We start from the raw sequence: 10,392 nt of genomic DNA, 5'->3' as shown, positions 1-10,392 counted from the left end.
TACCCTAACACTCTTGTTACACACCTTCCCCGTACTCACTCAGATCATTGTCCCATTCGACTAGAGTTTCAACACTGTCCTTTACTTAGGAAAAAAATATTTAGATTTGAGACTATTTGGACTAGTCATCCTGCTTTTCAATTTGTGGTTAGGCAAGCTTGGATGGACAACTTGGCACTACTTCCTGTCATTGATAATTTCACAACCACAGTGCAAGAATGGAATAAGTCTACCTTTGGTAACATTTTTAAGCAAAAGAGGAAGATTCTAGCCAGATTAAGTGGAATTCAGTCATCTATCCACTATCCAACTAGCAATTTCTTACAGAACTTGGAACATGAATTAAAGGTAGATTTTAATAGAATACTTAGGTTAGAAGAAGATTCTTGGAAACTAAAATCTCGTATTGACTGGCTTAATAATGGGGATGCCAACACTAAATTTTTTCACCTACGTACTATTAATCGTAGAAGACATAATAGAATAACGACTATTCAAGATCAGGGGGGAAATTGGATAACGAATCCCACCCAAATACTTGATAACATTTCCCTTTATTATCAAAACTTATTTACCACTCAAAAAACAATTTCAATTTCAAAAACAAAACTTCTTCCTTCAAACATCCTAACATTTGTTGATCAAACATCCCTCACACAACCTTTACAAGACTTTGAAATTCTTAATGCTATTAATTTATTCAAACCTATGAAAGCACCTGGACCAGATGGCTTTCACCCTCTTTTTTACCAAAATTACTGGGACACTATAGGGGACTTTGTTAAATATTTCTACCATGAAATTGACCCAAAAATAAATTCTACTTTTATCTGTCTTATTCCCAAAAATAATAACGCATCCACAATTGCTTAACATAGATCTATTAGTCTTTGTAATACTATTTACAAAATTATTACAAAAATTTTAGTTAACTGATTAAAGCCAATACTGGATCATATTATCCATCCCACACAATCTAGTTTTCAACAAAACAAAAGAGCTATAGATAATGCTATCATAGTACAATAAATTATTAATAAATTTCAGAAAATGAAGGGTAACAATCTTAGTATGCTTCTTAAGATAGATCTAGAAAAAGCGTTTGATAAATTAGAATGGTCCTTCATTCGTAATACTTTATTAAGTCTAAACTTCCCTGATAAATTTACTAAATTAATCATGTCTTGTATTACCATCACTACAACCTCTAATTTAATTAATGGTAGTCCAATTGATTCTTTTAAACTCACAAGAGTCATTAGACAAGGTGATCCTCTGTCACCTTATCTGTTCATCCTATGTCTCGAAATGTTTCCAGGAAAATAAATAATGCAGTTGACTACCAGGCATGGAAACCAATTTCTTTATCAAAAAATGGCCCACAATTATCTCATTTATTATTTGCAGACGATATTATCCTCACCTTACAAATTACAGCTAGTACGTATCAATCAATGGTTAATACTATTACATAGTTTACTCACCAGTCTGGCCAATCTATAAACTTTGATACATCAAATATTTACTTTTCAAAAAATTGTCAACCAAATACTAAGAATATTATTCTTCAAATTTTTCGTATGAAGGAAGGGCGTAGTTTTGGAAAGTATTTGGGGTTCCCTATTTTTAAAACTAAGCTTTCCAAAAATGACTATCAATTCTTACTTGATATCATTAAAACAAAATTGGCAGGATGGAAAACTAATTTTCTATCTCGAGCGGGAAGACTAACTTTAATCAAATATACCCTCAATCACCTTCCTAATCACTTGATGCAATATATAAAAATACCTACGTATATACTAAGCTACCTTAATCGGTATCAACGGAATTTTCTATGGGGCACAACTCCTCAAAAGAAAAATTACATCTCATAAAGTGGTCTACAATCACGCAACCTTTGGAACTGGGGGGTTTAGGTATACAAAATCTCTGTACAAAAAACCAATCACTTCATGCAAGCCTTGCATGACGAATGTTCAATGATCCACAACAGCTGTGGGCAAAAGTTCTTTTACATAATTATGCACGGCCACAATCTTTAATAAATTATAAATGTTCTAATACTTGGCGTAATATAATTAACGGCTGGAACTATTGCAGGTTAGGTTATAAATGGAATATTACAACAGGACAACATGTTAGGTTCTGGAATGACCCATGGCTCAAACATAATCTAATAATTAGAAACTACATTTATGGACCTATGCCTCAATTTGAGGAGAATAAATTGGCTTCTAATTATTATTACAATAATAGATGGCACCTAGATAACATACCTTTTGACTTACCCCGCATATAATTTCCCTAATTAATAATATTTATATACCACTTGTATCCACTACCTATGACAAAATTTACTGGGATCTAACAGAGAATGGTATCTTCTTAGTTAACTCAATGTACAAGTATCTTAGCACCACTAATACACCTAGTGGTACATTCATAACCACCTCGTACAAGTGGATTTGGAAACATCAAATTCCTCATAAAATATCCTTTTCCTTTGGTTAATTTGCCATGACAGACTTCCAACAGCTGTGTATCTTATACTACTAGGTATTACCAATTCAGCAACATGTCCACAGTGTCATAAAGACACTGAAACAATTAGTCATTTATTTCAACATTGTCCTAACGCCCTACATCTTTGGAAATCCCTTAGGGTACCACCTCCCACTAGCACTTTCTCAATACCCCAAAATGATATTATGAATTGGTTGTACAAGCTTATACATACCCTACTGGTTTCGACACCTCACAAAATTCCTTATACAACTATGATTCTTTTTGCATTATAGGAAATTTGGATTAAAAGAAATAAATTTATTTATGAACATCAAAAAATGGATTTACATATGCCTTCACTGTTATCAAGGGTGGCTGAATATTACTTTTTAACTAATCATTCACTTAAGAAGAATACAAAGTCCCCTATCTATATCAAATGGCATCCACCAAATCATACTTTTTATAAATTAAATATTGACGGATCTTGCTCCCTGGCTCAAAGTACCTATGGTATTGGTGAAATTTTCCGCAACCAACAAAGCAATTGGATTATAGGCTTTGCAGGGTCCGTGAAAGCAGGCCCCACTATACAAATAAAACTTCTTGCACTCCTCAAAGGATTACAAATTGTTGTCCAACAACGGCTCACACCAATCATCATTGAGACGGATGCCCAAGCAATAATCGGTAAGTTCAAAGCACCTACAATGCACTTTACTAATATCATTAATGATTGCAGGTCATTGCTCCAATAGCTGGGTAATCCATCAGTTCAAGTTATCTACAGAGAGCAGAGTAGAATTGTGTAGCAGATAGGTTAGCTAGATATGGAGCAATGCACGCACAGGAGCACTGCCTACTTTTTGGGACACCGCCACCTTTTGCTATGTCTTGTTATGAACAAGATCACCAGGGCACACTCCACAACAGGATGATTAGGAAGTTTAGTAGGAATGTTACACAATCTCTCTCTAGTTTATCTAGCTTATCTATTATGTGTAATAGTAGAAACTCTTTAGTAGCTACTACTTCTACTACTAGTACTGTTTCCCAAGTGGGAGATCAAGCACCTAGCTCTATCTTTATACAACGGATGCCCTGTATGCATCCAAGAACCTAATACGTTGTATTTGTTTAGTATGCTATAATATTGTCTATCTTTCCAACCCAAAAAAAAAACAGCAATCAAATTGACTGCATATAATAAGCGTTAAACTTATCCATTAAAATACATTGAAAATTACATGGTACATATACAAGAAAATGCTTACTTAAATCAGCTATAGTGGAGTCTATATGTAGGAATTGCCATCAGATGCTTTGCCCTACAAGTTACAACACCAAATTTCCCACTCATGTCCAATTCACTAGGCTGCATACCATTTGGAAGTTCTCAACCAAAGCAATGCACCAATTGCGCGACCACAAGGCGAACAATTATTATCCCCAACTGCATACCAATGCAACTTCTTCTACCAGAGCCAAATGGTAGAAGTTGAAAGTCGTATCCACAAAGATCTACGTTGCACCCAACAAATCTTTCTGGAAAAAACATGTCTGGTTCAGGCCAGGCATTAGGATCCCTTTGAGCTGCATATATGTTAACAATAATTCGCAATCCCTTTTGTACGTAGAAGCCACCGACCTCGCAGTCTTCTATGGACTCATGAATCAGTAATGGTGCAGGTGAATGCAGCCTGAGGCCCTCTTTTACAACCATATCTAAGTACTTCAAATTCTCCAAATCTGATTCTTCTAGCATCCTTTCAATTCCTACCACTTCTTCTAATTCTTTTTGGAGTTTCTTCATCAAATTAGGGTGCCTAAGAAGCTCTGTCAATATCCATTCCACTGATGTTGCTGAAGTGTCTATTGAAGCCATAAGCATGTCATGTGCACAAATTGTCCCCAGAAATGTGAATTAAACAAATTAATGTAGTAACAATGACAAACAACAAAATAACAACTACTATATCTTAATTCCAAACAAGTTGAGATCAGTCATATGAATGTGCCGCTTATGTGAGCTTGCTCATTGGAAGTGGTAGGTTGACAACCAACATAAAACTAGTCAATGTATGATGTAGTACAGTCAGACCTATCTATAACATCATTCCTATATAATAGTCATTCACTATAAAAGCCAAGTTTTTCTCGAAACCAATTTTCATGTTATATTATAATATGTATTCACTATAACAGCACTACTCTATATCAACCAAAATATATCGGATCAAATGAGGTTGCTATAGAGAGGTTCATAAAACTAAAGTTTTAACAACACAAAAATTTCTATACACATTTTTCAAATGCTAGCATATGTTTGTAAATTAATCACCAACTAAATATTGATTCAATGAAATTATACATACCAATAGAACAGCTCTAATATGACGGGGATCGAACTCGAATCCAGCTTCACCAGATTGCATAATGGCCATCATGGTATCTACAAAATCCTCAGTTTCCCTCAGTTCCTTAGACTGAACATGTTCTTCAATAATCTTCTCAAGAAATTCATCAAAAACCTTTGAAAGAGCCTTTAGCCTACCAGTAAGTCCCTGAAGATCCAAAACACCAAGATAAGGAAAGAAATCACCAAGATTTGGTGTTGCAGCTAAATGTACAACTTCTTGAACTATAGATTTAAAACCCCTTTTGTCCAAATCTTCATCCATAAACCTTTTACCAAAAACCATTAAACAACTCAAGTTTGCATTCAAGGATGAAACTTTAGCACTAAGATCAACAGCAACACCATCTTGAACAGCCTGTTTGATTGATTTAACCAAAATCGAAACTTCCTCTTTTCTTGAAGATTGATATGAATTAATCTTTTGACTAGTCAGAAGTTGCAAAGTACATAATTTTCTCATGTTCCTCCAATAAGATCCATATTTGGAGAAAATCAAGTTTCTTTGGCCATAACTTATATATTGAGAGGCCTCGTTATGAGGTCTACTAGCAAATACATGATCATAAGTCTTGAGGACTTTTTCAACTGTCTCAGGGGAAGAAGCAATAATTGTTGGTACCAACCCAAGTCGCAAGTACATAAAAGGGCCATATTTCTTGGCTAATTTGTAAAAATCTTGGTGTGCATTTTTACCTATTAAGTGGAGATGTCCCAAACTTGGAATTCCTATTGGACCTGGTGGAAGTTTTTTCCTATTTACAACTTATGGAACATGTATATGTCTAGAGCTAGTATAAGTGTAGTCCATATTAAAGCCATGGTTGGGACTTGGGAGCTCTAATAGCTGACTTTGGTTATACTAGAATATAGTCCCTTGAGCCTCAAGATAGATAATGTTTATTATAAAGGAGCGCAAACTACCACCAACCCCCTTGTATCAAGATAGTTAATGCAAGTATAACTCAATTGTACTGAGTTGGTTGGGTGAGTGGTTTTCCACATGGGAGACCTGGGATAGATTTCTCTCACCAGCAGTCTCCTCAATCAGAGCTCGTCGTACCGGGCGTGCCTAGCGCGGTTTACATCTCCTGTATGATTTGCGAGTTATTGCACAATGAACAGGTTACCTAGTGCACACCCGAAGGATAACGGTTGCGGGTTTCCCTGGAAAATAAACGTAATTGTACTTACTGGATTTTCCTAAGAAAGGAAAAAAATATTCCTCCTGTCTCTTTGACCAATTTTCGAAGAAGAGATTAAACTCTTATATCAAGATAGTAATAAAATGCATTCTTCGAGTCCATATTATTATCTTTTAGTCACTTTTTTAATCAACTCCTTAAGAAATATATTTAATAATTATAATATTTCATCACAGGGGTAAGGTCTACGTATACACTATTCTTTCTGGACCTCACTTTAAAAAAATTAGAAATAATTTTTAATTTCCTAAAATATCAAATAATTTTAAGCAAATTCAATTTATCAAAATATTAGCTGGATTCTTCTAATTTGAAATTTATTTATTTAGGAAAAGGGAAAGTGGCTAATTTATTTTGGAAATAGAGAAATAAATCTAAATAAAGGAAAAGGTCATTACCAATTATGGAGAGAGAGTGAGAAAATAGACAAAAATAGACGAAAATAGACAAGGAAATCATGATTCAAAGTGGTCAACATAATAAGATATGTTGTAACCACAGAAATAGAAGATGATGGAGTATTATGTTATCCTTATGGAAGCAAGCGGGCACGCACCATTTTGGCCAAACTGGAAAAATCATCTTATTTTGAGAAGCGTTTTTTTCAAAAGTACTTTTGGTGAGAAGCATTTTGTGTTTGGCAAAATAATTTGAAAAGTACTTCTAAGCAGCAATTATTATTTGGTCAAGCTTTTAAAAAGTGCTTCTAAGTGTATTTTTCTCAAAAGTGCTGCTCGATATTAATTTACTCATATTTTTATTGCTTTTTGGTTATATTTGATATTAAATATGCCTAAATTATTAAGTTTTATACTTTTAGGGTGTTAATGATGTATACGGTAAGAATCGGGGCTATCCGATTTATAGGCTCGAGAGGTCGTTCGAAGCCCGAGTACAGGTAAGGTCGAGTTCGAGCTCGAGGGACCAGATCCGAGTTCAAACACAGAATGTAATGCCCGGAGATAGGAGTACGAGGAATACCGAATCCGAGTATGTTCGACCCCGAAATAGTACCGTTATGGATTTGTAACAGAATGAGCTAAATTCTTGCCACTTCCCGAGATCATGGCGCAAATCCCGGAATAGGATCGTACGATTCCGTACTAGGCGGTTAGACAACTGTATCAAGGATATTCCTTGCTGTAAATAGAAAGATACTTTATTTAGGGTTCCCTTATTATATAAAGGGGACCCCAATCATTTTGTAAATAATCTGATCATTGACAAAGAATATACTATCCTACTTTTCACTCCTATTGTTCATCAGAATTGTCCTGTTATCCTTATTGCTCTTACTTTGCTGTTCTTGGTTCATCTTGAGGTCACTGAGCTCGAGGTCGATATTGGTTAAGTAACACTGGTTTGATTCACTTATTTTCTTCATCTATACTTCATATTTCTTGATTATTAATTGGTATTGAACTAAATTATATATCTTTAAAATCACAAATTAAATTTAATTGTTACTCGTATTTTCGAGGTAAATAGTTTGGCGCCCACCGTGGGGCTAAAGATAATAGTGATTATTTCTTTACTGATTCTCATTACACACGTTGTTTTTACACTTTTGCTTGTCAAGATTTTTTGATTCTCAGGCTGAAACATGTCTAGCTCACAAAATACACATGTTCATGACAATGAAGGTCTTGGAGAAAACAACAATGCAGGGGTCGGTGTACCATCGATAAACCCTAGGGAAGTGCCAAATATAGAACCAGTTGATGTTAGCTCACACGTTGCTCTAAATGCGGATTTAGGCACAGACCCCGGAGGGAGTGTACGCAGGGAAGCCCGATCTGGTGGCCAAGGAGAACAAGGAATGGGATATGGGGGAATTAGCCTCCAAGTGATATTCGAGATGTTGCAAGCTCAACAGATCTTCGTCGCTCAATTTTAAAGTCAGAATAAACTCCAAGTGTGGTCGAACCAGGGAACACTCGACGTGTTGAGCCGGTGCCGGAGGTATCAAATGGTAATGGCTCGGGGACTGACCCCACAATTATGAGGATGCTGGAGGAACTCACTAAGAGAATCAAGTCCAGAGAGAAGAAGATCGAGGATAATGACAAAAAAGTGGAGACTTATAACTCCCGTGTTGATCAAATACCGGGGGTACCCCCATTCTTAGAAGGACTAGATTCCAAAAAGTTCGTGCAAAGACCTTTCCCTCCTAGTGCGGCTCCGAAGCCAATTCCTAAGAAGTTCTGTATGCCCGAGATTCCTAAGTATAATGGGATATCCAATCCGACTGAGCACGTCACCTCGTATATGTGCGCCATCAAAAGAAACGGCTTGGAAGATGATGAAGTCAAATCTGTACTGCTGAAGAAGTTCGGGGAAACTCTGTCCAAGGGTGCTTTGATATGGTATCGATCAGAACTTACTCCCTAATTCTATTGATTCGTTTGCTATGCTTGCAAATTCTTTTGTAAAAGCACATGCCGGAGCCATTAAAATTGCAACGAAGAAGTCGGACCTTTTCAAGATAAGGAAGAAAGAAAATGAGATGCTCAGGGAATTCATATCTCGATTCCAAGGAGAGAGAATGGATTTGCCTCCGGTCACCAATGATTGGGCCGTTCAAGCTTTAACGTAAGGTCTCAACACTCAGATTTCTATAGTTTCACATCAGTTGAAGCAAAGTTTGCTCGAGTACCCGATTGTCACTTGGGCCGACGTACATAATCGGTACCAGTCGAAGATTAGAGTCGAAGGTGATCAACTTGGGACTCCTTCGGGGTCCATTTATCCTAGTAGGCCCATGGGTAGGATCAAAGGGGACGTCGATCAAGAGCCGAGGTCAAATAGAGATCGATATCAACCGTACAACGGAGACCATAGAGGCAGTGGGTCTGGGCGAAGCTTCGCACAAAATGAGAGGAGAAATGGTCGAGGTAAAAATTCACGAGGGCCTGATGTCGAGGAAGAACACATTAAATATGCAAAATCCGAATAAAGGTACGACCCCATTTTGATTCTCTCTATTTTTCGACTAACACTTACTGGCTATCGATAAGGATCGACACTAAGCTTTGAATCTTAAAGCACGCATTGCACTCTTTTTCCCTTAGATCGGTTTTTGTCCCAATTGGGTTTTTCCGATAAGGTTTTTAACGAGGCAACCAATGTTCGTGCTGATTTAGGGCAGTTCAACGGTATCCGAGGTTCCCTGGGATAAGCCTCGAGATCTGGAAGGCATTATCCTCGAATGTCCGCTTCGTTTCAAGGAAGTTACTTCATGACAACGGGGCCTCGATAGGAAAATGTTTTAAGGGTCAAACGGTCAGATGAGCCGTGCCCATATAGGTTACTCGAGCCCTAACATCAAACAAGCATGCATGTATAATCTCTTGTTGAGAGAAGTATTTTTCCTTGCCATTATCTCATGCTTCTAGAAAAATTTTCTATTTCATCCTCTTGCTTTATTGTGTAAACAGGATTAAGGGCCGATCACAATAGAAGTACAAACTGATAACATTTCGAGACCATAAGACCTTAAAGCGATCCTCGATTTTACGAGCCACGGCCGCCCCACTCGGGGACTGATTCTTTGGTCAAGCTCGAAGTGAACCGGAAGATAATCCCAAAGGGCAAGTTCCAAACTAAAAAAGGCTACGACCAAGTTAACGCGGATCGGAGGCGTCCGAAGTTCGTAACAAATAGAAAAGCCCAAGAGCTATCTTAACCCGAGTTCGAGCAAACTTTCAGTCGGGGACTATCTATGAAGCCTAAGGGCTAACTTTACTTCGAGTTCGAGCAAATCCTTACTCGATCATAAAAGCCCAAGGGCTATCTTAACCCTAGTGCGAGCATACCTCGAACACTCGGGGATTACCTACTCGAGCTATCCAAGTTCGAAATCATAAGACCTCAAAGAGGCATCCCCCGATATACAGGCCAAGGCCATCATACTCGGAGACTAACCTTTCGGACAAGTTCGAGAGGCTATCGGAAAATAAGTCTAGAGACATACCCCAAGGCTACGGCCATATTAAAAGGCTACGGCCATATTAAAGACTTCGGTCATGTAAAAGGATATGGCCGAGATAATGCGGCTCGGAGATGTCTGACTTCCGCCATAAATTAAAGGCCTTCAAATACTTCAAAAAACCGGTTAAACTCGGCTACCCTAGGCAAAAGCAAAAAGGGCTTCGATAAAATTAGCCCTCGAATAATTTAAAGGCTTTGATAACATCAGCCTTCGAAAAAGCTTCAAGAGGCATTAACACGAATGGGTTCTGATCGATTGAACCCTCAAAAAAC

The 10,392-nt window shown here is 37.3% G+C and overlaps 1 pseudogene; it reads right to left on the bottom strand.

The window, feature by feature from the left end:
- Window positions 1-3,787: 3,787 nt before the first annotated feature.
- On the bottom strand, window positions 3,788-5,746 carry LOC107769542 (cytochrome P450 71AU50-like; annotated as a pseudogene).
- Window positions 5,747-10,392: the final 4,646 nt, after the last annotated feature.

Source organism: Nicotiana tabacum, chromosome 11, assembly GCF_000715075.1.
Source record: "Nicotiana tabacum cultivar K326 chromosome 11, ASM71507v2, whole genome shotgun sequence".
In the NCBI taxonomy this organism is placed as follows: Eukaryota; Viridiplantae; Streptophyta; class Magnoliopsida; order Solanales; family Solanaceae; genus Nicotiana; species Nicotiana tabacum.
This window is presented reverse-complemented; position numbering and strand designations above follow the sequence as displayed.